This window comes from Arvicanthis niloticus, chromosome 11 (genome assembly GCF_011762505.2).
Source record: "Arvicanthis niloticus isolate mArvNil1 chromosome 11, mArvNil1.pat.X, whole genome shotgun sequence".
Taxonomy (NCBI): Eukaryota; Metazoa; Chordata; class Mammalia; order Rodentia; family Muridae; genus Arvicanthis; species Arvicanthis niloticus.
Window position 1 is genome coordinate 47,002,870 of NC_047668.1, and position 18,532 is coordinate 47,021,401.

At 46.3% G+C, this 18,532-nt stretch overlaps 1 protein-coding gene across 1 annotated transcript in view; it reads right to left on the reverse strand.

The window, feature by feature from the left end:
* Cyria (CYFIP related Rac1 interactor A) overlaps positions 1-18,532 on the reverse strand; it is a 109,982-nt gene that overhangs the window by 58,077 nt on the left and 33,373 nt on the right. Inside the window, exon 2 of the mRNA XM_034514139.2 lies at positions 8,723-8,865. The gene's annotated coding sequence lies outside the window, so the exon portion shown is untranslated. The remainder of the gene's footprint in view (positions 1-8,722; positions 8,866-18,532) is intronic.

Here is an 18,532-nt window from a genome sequence, read left to right on the forward strand (position 1 = left end):
CCCCATTACCATATTACCCTCTCTCTCTCTCTCTCTCTCTCTCTCTCTCTCTCTCTCTCTCTCTCTCTGTGTGTGTCTCAGTCTCTGTCTCTCTCTCTCTGTCTCTCTCTCTCTCTGTCTCTCTGTCTCTCTCTGTCTCTCTGTCTCTCTCTCCCTCTCTCCCTCTCTCCCAGCTTTCTCTCGTGCATCAGATAGAAGTGGTACCCGGTGATCTCCCATACCCTCCACACAGTATACTTTTATGAGAGTATACTCTCTACATAAATCTTTGCTATCAAAGGAAACCCAGGCTGGCTTGGTGACACATGCATGTCATCCCATCACTTAGGAGGCAGACACACACACACAAAAAAAGATCAAGTTTGAGGCCAGTCAGGGCTACCAAGTTTGACCCTGTGACCTCTGGGGGGGGGGGGGGGGAAGCAAAAGCAAAAGTCAATTCGTTCAATGCAATACTTTTAAAAACTTAAGAAAGGAGAAAAGAACCAGTCCATTGTATGAAGCAATTATTTCATCTAGTCCCAGCATTTTATACCCACTGACCAGGCAGCTGGGGACAATCTGAACAGAGACCAATGGCCCAGCCCCTGGAACCTGGCCCGGGTATGAGCTGGTAAAACTGCCCCCAGAAGGCAGCATCTTCCGTCCCCTCCAGGCCCAGCACGTTGGCATGGTGATGTCTGTGACAGTCTTCACTTGATTCATCTCTTCCCCTTCCTTCTATTATCACTGTGTGAGATCTTGCCCCAGTAGGACAGAGAAATCCTGAGGGTAAGATCTGATGTCATGAAGAGAACAGGCAAGTCTTTGTTGAGCCCTTCAAGGGTCCAGGCCAGCCAGGCTCAGGGCTCAGGCTGCACACAGGGAGTCTGCTGGGCCAGTTCAGGAGCCTAGTGCTGCTGCTAACTAAACCCTGCAGGGAACCCCCACTTTCACATGCTACATCCTCCTCCTCCTCCAGTGAAGAGGGATTATAGCCAGGGCTTCAAATAGAAGTGACTGTCCCACTGGCTGCAAAAAAAAAAAAAAAAAAAAAAAAAAAAATCTCCACAGAATAGTTTCCCCTCCTGGCTGATCTTTCCCACTCACAGTAGCACCCTAGGCCTGCGTCACCCTCAGACCACCCCCTCTGTCCACCATTCCCTCAGCCTACTGATTTTGTCCTGACTCTCAAACTCCGCCCCTCCTCTGAGAACTTCCTCGTTCATGAACGCTCCTGCCTCTGGTGGACTAACACCCTCCCTCAGTTGTTGCCGGAGGCTGCTGAAACCTAACAGGGCTTGTGCATCATCGCTGTTGGTGCTCGTTTCTGTGCGTCCATCCCCTCGGACTTCAATATTCTATACACGGGAGCTGCTGAATGGGCAGACATTCAAAAGCTGAATGGCTCTGCAACCCAGAAGCCTACTTCTAGGAGGAAATCGCAGAAGCTTTAGGTCAAAACCCCAAAACTCATCACTAGCTGAGTCCTTACTGTAATCCAGACACAGCTCTGAGCATTTGAATGTATTAACCCATTCAGGGACCCGAGCCCTCATGTTCATGCACGTATGGCTGTTTTCTCATTTTATTTCTGTAGATGCTCAGGATTCAGGACCTTAGAGAGCATACCTATAAGTGCCCCTCGAAATGCCACATTATATACAAATTATGTAGTGGCTGCTATTTGAACTAGTCCCATCCATCCTCTAAGGTGTACACTATTTGTAATATGGGAATCCTGGGAAGTAGGTGTAAATGACTCTGCTAACGTCATCAAGTTTCCAGGCTGTCTGTATCCCATGTGTCTGCAAATACAGACAGATGGTAGACTGCCATGCCTTTGCTTCCTTGAGCTGGAATGCTCACATGGGGTTCCGGTGAGAGGCAATGATGGTCAAGCAAGAGTCCTTAGTTGAAATACAGCTGGAGCCATTCTAGGTGGAATCTGCCAGCTTGCACCCACTCCCAACCCTGGAATGTTTTCCAACATTACAAGTTAGCTAATATCTCCATCCCAGGACTAGAGGGTCAGCATCTTAGGTGGCTCAAAAGACAGGCTGTCTCAGCCTCAGGGCTTCCCCAAAACACCTGATATGCTTCTACTTGTTCCTAATCTAGAGGAGGAGAAACAAACACAGAGCTTAAGTGTGTTCAGGGGCCCAACAGACAGAGGCTGAACTTCAGGCTCCCTGTGACAGTACCCCCTCTCTACCCTCTCTCATTTCTCTTCTTCCTGTGACCTGTAATACTGAGAAGTGCCACAAGGAGGCAGAACCATTGAAGGGGGAAAAAAAAACAACCCTTTGCAGCTGAAACTGGGTCATCCAGAAAGAGATAATTAAGGTATGCTATCTGGGGTAAATTTGGGGGATTAAAAAAAGCATATAGCAGGGCTGATCAGAAGCCTGTGAGGGAACCTGTCTAAGTAATGAGGGATAATTGTGAGTTGGGGGGGGGGGGGATCTCCCTAGGTCTCCATAGAAACACCTGAAGAGAATGCTGGCCCCTCCTTTCTCCCTATCAGTCCTTCTTCCAAGTATCTTCTCAAATCCTTTTGTCAAAGGAAGACCTCACTCCCCATGAAGAAGTAAGTGAAAGAAAGTTTGGCTTGAATTCTCTTGAGAGGAGAGAATTCACAAAGCCCTGTATCTATCTGCAACCTCAGCCCACCAGGACAAACTCGGATGCCAAGAAGCAAGAGGCAGGTATGCCCTTATTGCCGGGAAGGAAACAAGTTTTCAAGAAACTCCATCAGAGTAGCAACACACTCAGCCTTCAGAGCCTCACAGTTGAGCTGTTTGTGGCCATGAGAACCTAGGCCTGGCTGGGTTCAGCGTGAGTCGGCAAGCATAGAAGGCTGCATGGCATCTGGAACTAGATCCAGCCTCCTTGTACGGCAGTGAGTTCCCTGTCCCTGGAAGCTCTGGGCAGAACCTGCATGGCAAGATGATGCATTCAGCGTATATTCAGATCTGAGTCTGGTCTGCCATCACTCTCTGCAGTTCCACATCTGAGAGTATTTGCTGTGACATGCCCAAGGACACAAAAAGACTTCATCTGACTAGAAACTCTGTTTATAGAAAGGATGACATACTGTGGAAAAGGGCATGTTTCCAGGGTTTGAACGTTGACTTCCTAAGAGCTGTAGAACCTTGGGTGAGCTATGTCACCAGAGCTTCAGTTTCTTTGGGACCCAACCCCACTGCTCTCTCTTAGTGTAAAAATAGCATGCAGGGTACTGACCGTGGCGCGTCTAAAAGTATGTAGGCGGTAAGGTTAATTCTCACCCACCTATTTGTCTTCCTGTCAGCTAAGGCAATGGAAAGTTGAATGAACCTGGCTCTGTGCTGGGTTCTCAAATGAATTTAATACAATGTATGTAAACACACATATATATACTCATATACAACATGTATATAGAATGTACATGCACAAAGCTATCTCGCATATACATGCATGTATATCGACATACATGTCTCTTTCTGTCTCGTCTGTCCCTGTCTCTCTCTGCCTCTCTCTTCTAGAGAAAAAGAGAAGGGTTGGTTTGCACACTCACAGAGCGGCAGATCCCTCTCTGGAAGGCTGCATTTTACCACTAGGGTCCTACAGTATAACCTGGAAAACAGAGATGGACACCACTGCTGCTGTTTCTACTTCTGATGCTTCCTCCTCCTCCTCCCCCTCCTCCCCACTTCCTCCTCCTCCCCCACTTCCTCCTTCTCCCCCTCCTGCTGCCCTCCCCCTCTTCATCCTCCCCCTCTTCCTCCTCCTCCTCCTCCTCCTCCTCCTCCTCCTAATCCACTTCTTGCTTCTTTTCTTGGTGCCTCTTATCTCATTATGCTCACAGATTCTTCCATGGGGTCAGAGAGGAGATCAAGGCAAATTAGTCAATTTGCTGCTTATTAGTCACCGCTGGGAACAGGTGGGAGGATGAGGAGGCAGCTCCTAATGGATTTTTAAAAATCGAGTTGAGGCATGATCTTCGCATGACAGGTTCTCTCCACTCCTATCGCGGAGACTTGCGCGTTGGTCCCTATTTATAGACAGCATTTCTGTACCAGGCATGCTTCTCGCCCAACTCCAAACTCCTACTCATTCTTCAATGCCCAGCTCATATGGACCCTACTAAGACCTTCTCTGGTATCTATGGAAACAGACAGGTGCTTCTCATCCTGCCCACACCACTCTGTCCCTATCAGGATTCCTATCTATGAGCGCTCCTCTGACTATTGGCTCCTTTGTCTCTGTCAAATAATTGCAAACTCCTTGAATATGTCCAGTTTTTGGTATTCACACACCAAGCCCGGTGAGTGGCTGAAGAGAAAAAAGCACACAGTGTGTGTTTTACAAATGCAAAGCTTATAAAAGAGAAACTTTTATTTTGGTGTCAGTGGATAGAGGGTTAAGAGCTGGAAATCACCATGCATTTATTTTCCAACTGAAGAAAAATTGTAAAGGACCCGAATTCTACCATCCCTGCCTCTGCAACAGTAGTATGAATGTTAGCCAGGCAGCCCACCTATTAGAAAAAGGGCTTCAGCTCTACCCGTCTCTCAAAGCAACTGGTGTGCCAAGACAGAGCCATACTGCTGCCTTCCCTACTCACTGCGTGGTGGAAAGAAAGGGCCCTTGTATCCATAGTCCACTGCGAAGCCTCTGTAGAATGTGAAAATCTCCTTAAACCTGAGAAGACTGTGTCTTCCAGGAAGAAGAAGAGGAATAAAGTTAGTATTCAAAGGAATAAGGAGGGGGGGGGGGCAAAAGAAATCAAGTCCTTTTTTTTTTTTTTCTAAAACCCCCGATCCTACCAGGTCATGTAGTTTGTGTGATTGTGTGTGTTTATGTGTATTTGGTTACACATATATTTCTGTGGGTATACTGTGTGTGTGTAGGTTCATATATTTGGGTACACATATATTTGTGTTTGTATGTGTGCAGGTACATGTGCATGTGTGTGTGTAGCATGTGCATGTTCATGTGTATTTGGATGCACATATTTGTGTCTGTATGTGGAAAGAGAGAGAAAGGGAGAGAGAGAGAGAAAGAGAAAGAGAAAGGGAGAGAGAGGCAGAGAGAGAGAGAGAGAGAGAGAGAGAGAGAGAGAGAGAGAGAGAGAGGGAGAGAGAGACAGGTTTCTACTAGTCAAGAACTGACCACCTAATTTTCTGTTTTTACTTTTCAGAGACAGGATTTACCCCTGTCTTGGAACACACCAGGCTAGGCTTCTGGGCCTGCAAGCCCTGTGGACCATCTGTCTGTGATCCAGCAGTGTTGGGACTTAAGGAGTGGGTCACCACACCTGGATCTGTTTCACATGGGTTCTGGATATCAAGCTCAGGTCCGTGCCCTTGTGTGACCAGCACCTTGGAAACCGGGTCATACTGCCCCAGCCCTGGCAATCCGTTTTTGCCTAATATCTCTCAAATTCTCTCAAGAGGACACACACAGTCCTCAGATAAGTTTAAACCACCTGGCCTGGCCTACAAGGTCCTTTTCTGACTGTTGTGCCTCTGTAGAGGGTTCTCAAATTCCAGCTGCAGCCACCAGGAAAGCAGAGTCCACACCAGAGCCAAGGCCATTACTCCTGTTGCCCCAGGTCCTAGAGATTCATCACATTTTGCCATTAAGATGTGGCCTCCCTGCTTTTTACCTGTAGATTTTCTGACTGGTCTGACAGGAAAAACACCCCTAGGTAGCTTCTCTACTCTGGCCCTCAGATACACTGGGTCTGAGGCAGAGAGTGGCCTTTTCTTGGGTTCCCCAACACTTTCTTGGCCTTACTGCTGGTGCACACTACAGGGCCTGGTAAGCCCACAAACAAGCAAGGCGTGGGCACAGACTCTAATCAGCAGTTCTGTGAGTGTAGGTGCAGAACATCCAAACATTTACGGAATGAACTGATCTCCCTTCAGCCTGAAGGCAAGTCCTGGCAAAAGCCTGTTATGTAAATAAGCTCCAGAAGCACAGGGTAGAAAAGATCTTTCCGTGGTTCTGGGAGGAAAAAAAATCCAATTTTAGCAAATTGGTTCTACTCTGATCAAATTAGGGTAACTAGTCACCTCGATCTGACCTATTGAAGAACTTCACAGAATTGCGAAGGAGCACCAGGAAGACTCCTACGGCCAGGGCCAAGACTCATTCATCTCCAGTCTTAGGAGTTGGAGCCCAGAAAAAGACTTGTTGAATGGATGACTAATACTCCATTAGGTAAGAGCACTTATCTTTGTGTCTATTTAGGGATGAGGCTTTGACACATCTTAGGGAAGAGAGAGGAATGGTGAAGGCAACGTTAGCCAGGACATCAACACTGCAGTCCTCACAGTGGCCTTCCAGGATCATTGTTACCTGCCCACACTTCCCTGACTTCACCCCCTTCCGCTCTGCCTTCATTCCTCTGCTCCAACCCCCACCAGCTACTTTTAGCTCCAGAAAGGCCAAGCACAATCCCCTGGAGCCTTTGTCTCAGCAATCCCTTCTCACCTCATTATCCCTCATCTTGCAATCCTGCTGAGATAACTCTTTATCAGTAAGGAGTCTCCTGCCCAACCCTTGTAGCAATACCTGTTCGAGGACAGCCTGACCCCTCTGGCTCAGCTTTATGTAGCTATTTTTTGTTTGCTCTACTTTTCCCATTGTGCTGAATGCACCCTCTGTAATACTTGTATACATGCTAATCACTCCTGATCCCCGGCCTTACTCAGACGCCAGTTCCCTGCAAATAGGAACTTTGTTTGGTTCTGCACTTTTATCCTCAGCACTAAGAGACACATGCCACATGCCACATGCCACATAACACATGCTCTACAAATATTTGCTGAATGAAGGGATGGCTGGGGCGTGTGTGTGGCAAATGCCCCTAAGAGCTAACAGTCAAGGAAGAACTCCTGGATGAGAATATAGTTGGAACTGAACTTTCTGGCCGAGTCCCAAAATCAAAACACGGGCCCCAAATCACATGGCCCTACCTCTGGACCATAGGCATGGGCTGATCTGAAGGGAAGAGATTTCTGGAATGGAGGGAGTTTATAATTGGTAGGTCAGGGAACCAAGGATATGGTCAAAGGGTTGGGAGAGGGGTGGGTCTTGAAGTTGCATATGGCAGCTCAGACAGAAAGCTTTCCAAATGGCTAGGCTGGTAAGAGTGCCCTGGCCCAAGCCAACGAGAAACCTTGAAATACAAAGCCTGATGACAGCCTCTCCTTCTTTAACTGCTGGGGACTGACTGATGTTGGGGACAGCGTCTGCCCACAGATTATAGGCACCCAGTTCACAGAACCCATTATGGGGCTAGCGCTGTGATTAAGTAGCTGTGCACAAGTTGGGTGGAGAAAGGATCTAACCTTTGCTCTGGTTCACTGGGAGAAAGAAACTGTGTCAATGGATTATGTCCTTCAGCCCTCACTGGAAGCTTTGGACACAGTCACTGTCTCCTTACTACAGGTCAGAGACACAGGCTCAGCAACTTAGCAGTACTGTGAGCAGAGCCACTGAGTCAATGCACAGAGCTGAGTCCACACTAGGTTTATTCTCATTCACAGCTCACAGCGCTCTTCTTGTTCTTTGGGATGGCACCACGGCTCAGGGAGCACTGTAGAGAAAACAGACAAGAGGAGGAAAGGCAGGCAGGGAGCCCAAGGCTAGGCTATTCATCCAAGAACCAACAAGAAACAAGTGTGGAGCTGAGTGAGGACTCTGGGACCTGTCCATGGGACCACCTTAGTGGTCACGTGACTAAGCTCTGTCCTGTCTTATGCTCATAAACTCTTAATTGTAGCTTTCAAGGAACCCGAGTATCATTTCTGTGAAAAAGAGCTTCAGCAGAGGGTACAGACAGGTAACGCCTTTCAGTGTAATAGTCTCCCTCATGCTCCCTAATCTTAGGCTGTGCCCCAGGTTCACCTAAGAAAGATGCGCTAATAAGTTAAGAGTCCAGGAAGCAGAAACCCAGAAATCTTTAGTCAAATGGGGAGGCTTGTCAGCCCACATCATATGCAAATTCAGTGAAGAAATTCAACCAGACTATGTATTGTACTACTGCTCATGGAAGATGAAGACTGTCCAGTATTGGTGGGGACAGGTAAGGGACAGGGCTACAAGAGAAACACATATGTAGCCAGGAAAGGCGCAATGAGAAAGGCACACACACACACACCACAGCCTGTGTATTACGAGTGCCCTTGGATGACACCTCCATGAACTACATTTCCCCCTAAAATTGTTGCAAAGAGGATGCAAACCAGGCCTCTCGTAGGACACCAAATCTCACCTCAGGAGGCTGCCTATCAAAGAACTTGTGCTGATCTGGTCCTTAGCCAATAAAGGTAGACAGGGCTTCAGCTGGGCTCCATCTTAAATGGATACTACAAAGGGAAGTAACTAAAACTCCAACTCTAATATATTCCTTCCCTGTGAATCATGCTAATCTCCTGCTTCACACTTAAATAGTCCAGACACCCAGAGCGCCACAGACACCATTGAGGATACAGTTTAAAAAAAGCCCAGAGGTCTCAGACCACTTCCTAATCACAGCTTCCTCGGAATACATACATGTCAATTCTTATTTATGTACCTTTTCATTTGTTTTTTTCTTGAGACACAGTGTTAGGAGACACAGCTTCTAATCAAAGATGACAAACCGAACTTCGTGCTTCCGAGAGTCGCACAAACGTGCACATTACACAATTCCCACTGAAATGCTAGTTACCACTCTCAGACATCCTCAAACATAGCACTTTATTACCTGGAAATATCTCAAGTAGTTGTGTGTCACCAATCCAGGCTGAAGGGACAAAACAGCAGAGCAGCTAGAGGCCACAGGCAGGAGCTCTCCAAATCAAATCTGTGGTCCCTGGAGGGGGTCTCTGTCCTTATGGGAGTGGTACTCTGTAGAAAGTGAATCAAAGTTGTGTTACTATGACAGGCAATTTCCAGGCATTCTCCCATCACAATGCAGTTTTTAAACTAAGTAAAGGAAAGCACAGAATCAGGAATGGGCCATGTTAAAAGACACCTACGAGATTAAACGTGTCCAATTCATTCATTCTGTAGTTGGGGAAACTAAAGCTCAAAGAAGAAAAACCGGCATCTTTCAGAATCATCAACTTGGGAGTCAGACTCAGATGCGGGATTTTGACTCTCTGGCCACTGGAACTTTAAAATGCAGCCCCATGGTCAGGCTGACTAAAGAGTGGCCACTGGTTCTGAATGGGAAGGCTTTTACTGCCTGTGTATACGCATGTTCACATACATATGTTCACATACATATGTGCACAGGTGTGTGTATATACATGTATGTGGAGGCCAGAGGTTGACACTAGGTGTTTTCTTCAGTCAGTCTGCCCCTTAGATACAGAAGCAGGGTTTGTCCCTGACCCCACAGCTCACCTAGGTGGCAAGTCTATCTAGTCAGCTTGCCCTGGGGATCCCCTGTGTCTGCCTCCTGAGTACTGGGATTAAGGAGGTCACCATGTTTGTACTCAGAATATGAACACTGAGGATCTGAACACAGGTCCTCACATTGAGACATGTCTCAACTCCCTTTTAAAAACAGTTTTCACACAGGGAGGTGATCCTTTCCACAGACTGCTGTTTTTTTGTATGCTTTTGCCATGAAGAAACTAAATTGGTAAAACAGTCCATCCCGGGTATGTGGCTGGGATGGTGTCCATGTTTCTCTTTATAAAAATATTGTTATGAAAGCCTGTGAAATGGACACAGCAGTAGGTAGCCTCTGCTTTTCTAGTGGCAACAATTCTCTCTCTCTCTCTCTCTCTCTCTCTCTCTCTCTCTCTCTCTCTCTCTCTCTCTCTCTCTCCTGCAGAAAAATGGGAAAAGATATGGACGTTTTCCCTGAGTACCAATTCTTAAAAGGATTTTCTGACCCGCCTGTGTATTTGATCAGCCAATCTTCTACACAGAAATTGAACTGAAAGAAACAATGCAAGTATCTAGCATCTAATATTTACCAACAAAATCCTACCTGCTTGGCATACCATTTGAATACTATACAGAAGGTTCCCCAATTTGGCTTAAAACTGTCCTTACTAGGTATCATTAACTCCATGTGTCCTAACAACCAAAATTGTGAACTTTCTATAGCTACACTGGCTGAGGCATGAACAAAGTGCACTGGAGAACAACCTGCACAAGGCTTCCTTGTGCACACATACACATACATACACACACATGCCTACATACATACATATATACATATACACACATACATACATACACACATGTACACACATACATATATACAAACATGTGCACATATACATACACACATATATACACACACATATACACACATGAACACATATACACATACACACATATACACACATGCACGCACGTACACATACAATCTACACACATAATACAGATACATAATATATACACATGCACACACATGAACGCATGTACACATACACACATGCACACACATGTACATATACACACATGCACACATGTACACATACACACATAATACAGACACATAATACACACATAGGCAGGTATATACACATACACACACATAGACACGCAACATACATACAAGCAAGAAAAGAAGACTAATTAGGAAGAGAAAAAGAAGTTTAACCAGTAGAGGGAGGGGCTAAGAGAAGGTAAGAGGATGAGTACAGTCAAAAGTTAAAATATAAAGAAGAAAGAGAAGCAGGGCTACATCTAACTCTCAGATCTTGCTGTTGATATCAACTGGATTACAGTTATTGGGGCGAAAAATCAAAAGTTGTCTATGCATTCATTGTCTTCCACAAATGCAGAACAAAGTGCTTTGCAAGCCCCCTGTGTTCTGAAGACAGGGAGGATTATTATTACTATGTTCTGTCTGGGGCAGGGTGGAGGGGTTTTTGAAGGCCAAGGGTTACTGCCCAGCTCCCTGCCTGCCCTGGGAGGCTGGACTCCTAGCCTCAGCTCTGAGCAGCTGCAGCCAGAGGGCACCACAGGAAATCATGATTATCAACACTCTGGACTCTGTTCCTGTTCTCAGACAGTGGGGACATGCCAGGAGAGTTGGGGTGGGGGCGGAGAAAGAGGAAGAAAAAAAAACAGGAAGTGAAGTGGGGGGAGGAAATGATAGAGAAAACAGGCACTTTGAAACGCCCTCTGTGAGAGAGTGTTTTCTGAGCAGACTTGTGGAGCTGGGACCTGTGTTTTTGGAAAATAGGGTGTGGTCTAAATGAGGAAGAGGGTCCTGTGGGTGGGTGCCCATAAATTTTATTTCCAGCACCGGAGCCTGGCCTTTCCAACACAAAGCTGGGTGTAAATGCTGAAGAAAGTGAATTTCAAAAGGGTTAGAGAACAAGGTCATCTCTTCTTGGCAAAGCCTGAGGGAGCAGGTGAGCCAGGAAGGTTCTAGAAACAAAAGAAAAGCTGTTGAGTCACCAGACTTTAGGAGACCTTTCCCACGTCATCACCATCTGCTTTCTCTCTCAGCCACTTTCAAATCATTAGTGGTTCAGAAGGTATAAGTGAATCTCATTCACCCAAAGAGGATGGGCTGCCTTCATCCAGATAATCCAGAAGGTCGGAACACTGAGTCTCTATGGCATAGCTAAGACCCTGCCAGGATGTCTCCTACCCATTTTGTTGACTCTGATAGTCAGAGATGCCTCCAGAGCTTCCCCATCTCCAAATACACATCATTAAACATGACATCACCTGGTGATGGCTCAACCACCTCACAAAAATAGCTCTACTATACAGAAGAGGGTCAAGAGGCCCCACTGCTCCCCGAGGGACTGTTGGTAGCTAATGGTTACTGCTGAGCAACTGCCAGTTTCTTCTGTAGTCCAGTCACTGGTGAAGTTGTTCATAATGCAATAAATGACACCCCTCTCCCCCCACTCTTCATAAGCAACCCTAATTCAAATCAGCAGGTCTGTCTCGGAATCTGTCTGCCTCTGCCTCTCTGTCTGACTCTCTGTCTCTGTCTCTGTCTTTCTGTCTCTCTTTGTCTCTCTGCCTCTCGCACTGTCTCTCTCTCACACACATACACACACACTTTGAGAGAGAGACAGAGAGAGATGGGAGAGAGAGAGAGAGAGAGAGAGAGAGAGAGAGAGAGAAGTTTTAGCACTACTCTTTATTCTTTCATGGGCACTGTGACTGAGCAGAGAATGCAGAACCCTTAACAAACACGGCGACACGTCCTAATCTCTCCTAATGGGCTGTGCATCAGCAAAGCTAATATAAAGTCCAGTCCAGACCTCGAGGAGGCGGTGGGAAGCTGGTGTCTCTGTGGCTTTTGTTGCCATCAACCTGGCTTGGACCCATCGGCTAGCATTTGGGTAACAAGGGGGACTGAGTGCTCTCATTATGGCCCCATCTCCTTTTTTTTTTCCCCTAGATATGATCACAAAGACCCAGTGAAAACTGTCTCAAGGTCTAATATCAAATGGCCTTCTGGTTATCTGCCCTGGATTCTGTAAATCATTTTTTTAAAAAAATATTCAGACAAACATGGAATAACACAGAGGAAGCATATCTGTGTAAGGAATCCAAGCCCTTTGAAGTGGTAGCTAGTGGTGGGCCATGAGAACCAAATATCCACAGGAAGAAGTCAGGAAAGCAACACCAAACTCACTGTCTCCAAAGCAACATGACCTAGCAGCCTACCATACCCATTTGCTTCTGCCCCTGGGATTGGGGACACTATGGCAGTCTATGGCATCACTGGAGCGCAGGACAGCTGCTCCTCAGAAACACACAGTGATGTGAAATGTGTTTTCCAATCCCATAGTCTTTGCTCAGCTTGAAAGAGTGACAAAGGCTATTTAATAAACAGGGGAAGACCAAATGCAGAAATGTGAAGACCCTCTGAACAGAACCAAGGCTTGACAGGCATCTACTGATGACATCTATGCAGTGACCCTCTCACATCATCCTCTCCTTCCCATGCAGAGAAGGAGCTGGGGGACAGCTGCTGACAGCTGTATGTCTTCTACTCTTGACAGTCTGTGGTGGCAGGACAGGGCAAGGGCGAAGTGAGGTAAGAGAAGAAAGATGATGAGTCTAAAGGCCTGGGAAAATACATATTGGAAATCTACAGCCCAGCATGGGAGTGGGCTCCTTCAGAATGCCTCAGTCTCTGAAGCAGAAAGAGGACTCCAGTCCAAAGTGCAACACTTGACATCTTTCCCACCACAGCAGGAGTGGGGACATAACAGTGTGAAGAAGAAAAGGACAGAGTTAGACAGTGTTATATAACAGACTTGCTGTGTCTCAAACTTTTGATTATACATCTTGTCACCCCTAAAATCCCACAGAAATCCTGTCGGCTCGGCATTACTTTTGTCCTTTATATAATTAAGGAAAATGAGAGACATCGTGGCCTAGCCTGTTGTTTAAAAGATTCAGTGTTTGAGACATAGGGTCAATTTATGAACTTGGGCAAGCTGGCTGGAATTCTTGCTTCTAATCACTTCCTAAAATGCCTTCCCAAAGCAGCTATATTAAAGGGCAAAACACTGGAAAGAATTAAATAAAAGCAGATCCCTTAGGAACAGAGGACACTTCATTCAGAAGGGAAAAGCTCTCCAGGCAGGGAATACCAGGAGTACTCAGAGCCAGCTGGAGAATTTAGTCCCTGGTCCCTCTTGGCTGGCAGCCCACTGGGGTCAGCCAGCACCAGTAAATGACATCCTGGTCTTAGTGTTTACACAGTCCCACTCATGGGAGAAGGAAGTGGTTGGACCCAGAGGCTTGAGATATATGGATCATGAGGGTGGGTGGACAGGATGATGATGCCTTAGGAAGTCAGTTCTTAAATCCCAGAGGATGGAGCAGCTGGGACTGGCAGGGGGTCACAACTCTGCTCACAGTCCCCAGGCTAATGGCATATATTCTCCCAAGGATTCCTGGATGCCTGGTTTCAACCTCTCAAAAGAAGGGACAAGGTAGGACAGGAGTATTTCTCAGCATTTCACAGGTACTGAGAGAAAAGCCCAAACACCACCAACCTTGGAACAATTGATAGTAATAATGACAATAACAGCAGATGCCATTAGTGATCCAATGTCAGGAGGTAAGCTAGATGCTATGCCTGGATCACTATTCAAAGTCTTGGAAGTCCATATGCATACTCCTAACTCATAGCTGTGATAACTAAATCATTTTTGATAAAGGTCAAAGGTAGCAGGCTATGAGGGCTCTGAGCCACAGCTCCTGTGACATTTCAGCATGGTATCTCACTTTTAAGCCACATCACTAACAAATTTTCAAGGGACTTGCCCATGTGATAACCCATAACCAACTTCTGAGCTGTTAGAGCAGCCTTCACAGGACCTCATGTGTGGGCCATACTGTACAGCTATGCTCAGTGCTATTAACCACGTCTGTGTATATAGGTCACATGGAATTACAGCGTCCTTATGCTCTATCAACGAAACTTTGATGTTTGTGGGAACACGAAGCAGCATTGCTAGTGATATGGTTGAGACAAATGAGAGAACCCAGGACATATCAGGGCACATGGTCCTCCCAAATGCAACTCACAGTTCCATGGGACTGGACATTCTCATGTTCAATTACACAAGAACTCTTCTGGACAATTCTCCCACTTCCCGATCCACCCAAACCCTCCTCTGTAACAATTACTCCTCCTTCTGCTCCCCAGACTGCTTAAGTTTTCTAAGTTCATACGGCTGTGTGTCAGGAGTTCAAGACAGTTGTGTGACCGGAGACATAATGGTTTAGCAAGCTACCTGAGGGGGGCTGGTTGGTTCTTTGTCCCATCCACAAATTGAACCACTAGTTGTTTTGATGATCAACTAGTCCTCCAGAAGTCAGGGTCTGCTGATACATCTACAACCTTAGCAAACACAGGCTGCTAGATGGGCTGCCGGGATACATAGTAGACATAACTGTGTGCCAACATCTACTAGATAGAGTGGAGCCCCCTGTAGGGATGAGCCCAGGTTCCTTTAAGGTCAGTATACAACTCCACAAGTCATAGCCTTCTCCTTTACAAGCACCATCCACTCCAACCTGGCGTGTGAGCAGTGGTAGTTTCTCTGCTTGCCCTGGACCAGAGGAAGAAAGAGCCTTCTCTTAAAGAGCAGTTTTGTTTTCTTATCTTTCCCAAGAACCCCACTTCTTAAGAATCTTAGGGCAGGAGGAGAAAAATATCTGCCTTTCTTTTGAAGCCAAGAAATCAGCCATGAATTCAATTCACATATCAATACAGGTAAAAAAATGAAATATTAATAAGAGAGCAACTGCCATTTGACCATGCTTTGAAGGGACTGAGTTTCCAGCATATATGCAGGGATATTAAAGACTAGGGATTGGCTGAGACCCAAGGAAAGCCTGGAAGTTCTGAGCAGCCCGGACTCCCTACAGGTTCCCAGTCACACCTGAGAGAGCACACAGTATAGCTCTTCCCTGTTTGCAGAGGGCCATACTATGTGCACGTTCCCTAATTCAGAGATGTCTGCCCTATTTACCAAAAGTCATACACGTCAGTACTGCCCTGTGGTGGGAACCTCATGACTATTTCTCTGGGTCTTTCTCTGAGACTCAAATCAATCTTTCTGGTAAAAGCAATGTATCCATACCACACAGATGTGAACAACTAAGCGAAGCTGACACTGTTCTGTTTATGGTGGGGTAGATAAGTGTGCATCTGGACACCCCCCCCCCCCGTTCCCTGGGCTCTGTAAAGAGATCCAGGCATCGTTAGTGGTCCAAGGCTCAGGGTGGTGAAGGAGATGCTAGTGGCCCAGGGTAGCGGAACAAGAATAAGAACTACATATCTACTGTCAGGTTCATAGTGGCCTGTAGTCTTTGTCACCTCTGATGCCATTATAGCTAATGTCCCTATCAAAGAGGCTGGAGCCTTCAGAAAACTCCACTCTTCCTTTTGATGAGGCCACAACTCATTCTCTGAACAAAAGGCCAGGGTGAATCCTTTTCCTGGAAACAGCTTCTAGAATGTTCTTTACCAGAAGTATTCCAGAAGGAAGGCACATGACATATATTTAGCTTCCTCCTCTGACAGCTCTGAGTAAAGAGACAATTAAGTGCCAGGCGTCAGACATCTTTTCCTCCCTCTGGTCTCCCTAGGAAACCAACTGCAGGTGTGTAACCTTTGGGAAACAGTAAGGAATACAACTTAAGGAAGTCAAAGATGTCAACAGCTGACATCCTCTCCTGTCTCCACAGGGAAGGTACACACAGCAAGACAGAAAGAAGCAGTCTAGTATAAAATCTGTGTCTGACCTTCTCCATCCAGTACGTACAAGCCAGGGCTATGATTTAATTTGCACACTGGAAACTTCCATCTGTCCCTGAACTTGGCCTTGGTTGGGCAGTCCCTAGTCAGCCAAATATTAAAATGAAGCTCTGGCTGAATCCAGTTCATATTACCAGTGATGGCATACCAGCAAGCCTCTTCAGGCAACTTTGACAATCAAGTGAGTGGTTCCCCCCCCCAAAAAAAAATCACAGTCATCTGTGTTCAGTTTTTATGTGTACCATGGGATGAACAGTTCTTAATAGAAGAGTCAGCATTTTACCCTCCACCATTTACTGTGACTACCCAAGGGGTATGTACAAAAGAGAAGTGTGGGTGTCTCAGTTCATCCAATGCAACTTCACAGAGGGCAGGATACATTCAGGACACATTCTTGAGGAAGAGGTCGTAAGGGTAGCCGAGCCAGAAGCTATTACACACAGTACAAGGAGGACATAGCTGTGCCCAAAGCCTAGAATTGCAGGTTGAATAGTTGTAGGCGTTAATCCCAATGCCAGCTCCATGGAAATTTATATTCTTTGAGCCTTGTTGGCTCTTTTCCCATAACAGTACTACTAGCCCCATTCCAGAGTTACGAGAGCTATCTGGCATTAAAGTGACCATTTGAACATCAGCAAACAGGATTAGTTCAATTTATTGACGCAAAGTTACCTTGGGCCATCTGGTGTAAATAAAGGTTTTAGGGGTTTGAACCCAGTGCAGAAGTCAGAAAGGTCAATTGGTTGTGCGAGCACAAGTAATAAGCTTTGTGGTGATAGGCATTTGCTATTAATATTCAAGCCACACCAGTAGACTGCAAACTCTAGCATATCTTGTAGTCTTCCAGTAGTCAGGAACCCAAAGCCACAGGGGTCTCATATAGTAAACAGCAATTGAATCCCACAAGCCATGCTGGACCCTGGTGTTAGTCCACACTCTTGGAAGCTGTGTCAGGTGCTTTGTGTAGATCTCTTCTATAGCATGAGTCTAGGTTAGAGTCCAAACAAGTGAGGCAGTATGGACTTGCCTCAAAGGAAGCACTAGGGAAATTGGACCCTTGCATCCTTCCTGGAAAGGGACAGACAGAGAAACGATTCACCCACCTATGACAGCTGGCAGCCAGCTTATCTGTAGGGCTGACAAGGCTCCTCCTGGCCTCCCAGACAAACACTGGCTCTTGCTCTAAACAAAGGCCCTGGGATCTGGGATTTCTGCTGTGAGGAAAATCCAGAGAGTCATGTGATCAGCATTCGGCATTTCACTCACCCTCTGAAACCAAAGGAAGATCCTGTCCCCAAAGAACAGGGAACAAGACCCTTCCATGTCAGGACCACTGACACCCCACACCTTGTTGAAGAGAGAAAGAAAGAGGAAGCAGAGAGATAAGAGACAAGTATAAAGCCTTTAGAGAGAGTGACAACAGTCAAACACACCTTCCATTGTGAGTATTTTTCCAGATTCAGCATCTTTGAACAGAATCCATTTTCCTAAACCAAGAGTTCACATCCCTCTATAAACAAGCCTGTATTCATTGAGACTCATATGAAGTCAGCCTAACCCAAGAGTGCTCAGCAAGGCTTTGTGTTTTCTCGGCTGAGACATTCCCTCTGCCTTTGGAGTTATCCTTGGAAGCCAGCAGCAGACACTTCCTCCAGGAAGTCTTCTCAGGTTCCCACTGCCATTGCAGCTCACACTCATCTCCACCCTTTTGACCCCTTGGCATTTAGTGCTCATGATTGCTTCACGAGCACTACTGGATAGTGCCCCCAAGCTCATGACCAGTTTCATCCCTCTCAGGCCGTTGACCCTGTCTACTGCCAGGAGAAGGGCATCAGTCAAACACACTTGACCATACATCTTTTCTACTTAGATGGTTTTCAAGGATCTTCCATCTCCTTCAGGTTAAAGTCCCAATGTTCAGGCACCTGTCTTCCCCGCCCCCCACTTTCCAGTCACAGGCTCCTCCCAAAGTTACACAATGATGTGACACCAAAGAGAAGAGGAGAAGCCCACATCTGCATGGCCAACTATGCTTCTTCTCCTCTAGTAACAATGCATAGAGGTACCTAGGGGCACTTGGCATTGAGTCACTGGCCCAAGTGAAAGAGCTAAAATCAGCTATGCCCTTGGGGTCACTCAGGTTTCTATGACAGTCAGCCACTCCACCAAGTAACTAAGGGACAAGAGTCACCTGAGGTTCAGGCATAAGAGTTTACTTTATAAACAAAGCAAAAAGGATTACTATCTTTCTTGATACAGACCTCACAAGTACCTTACAGTCATCATAGCACTTAA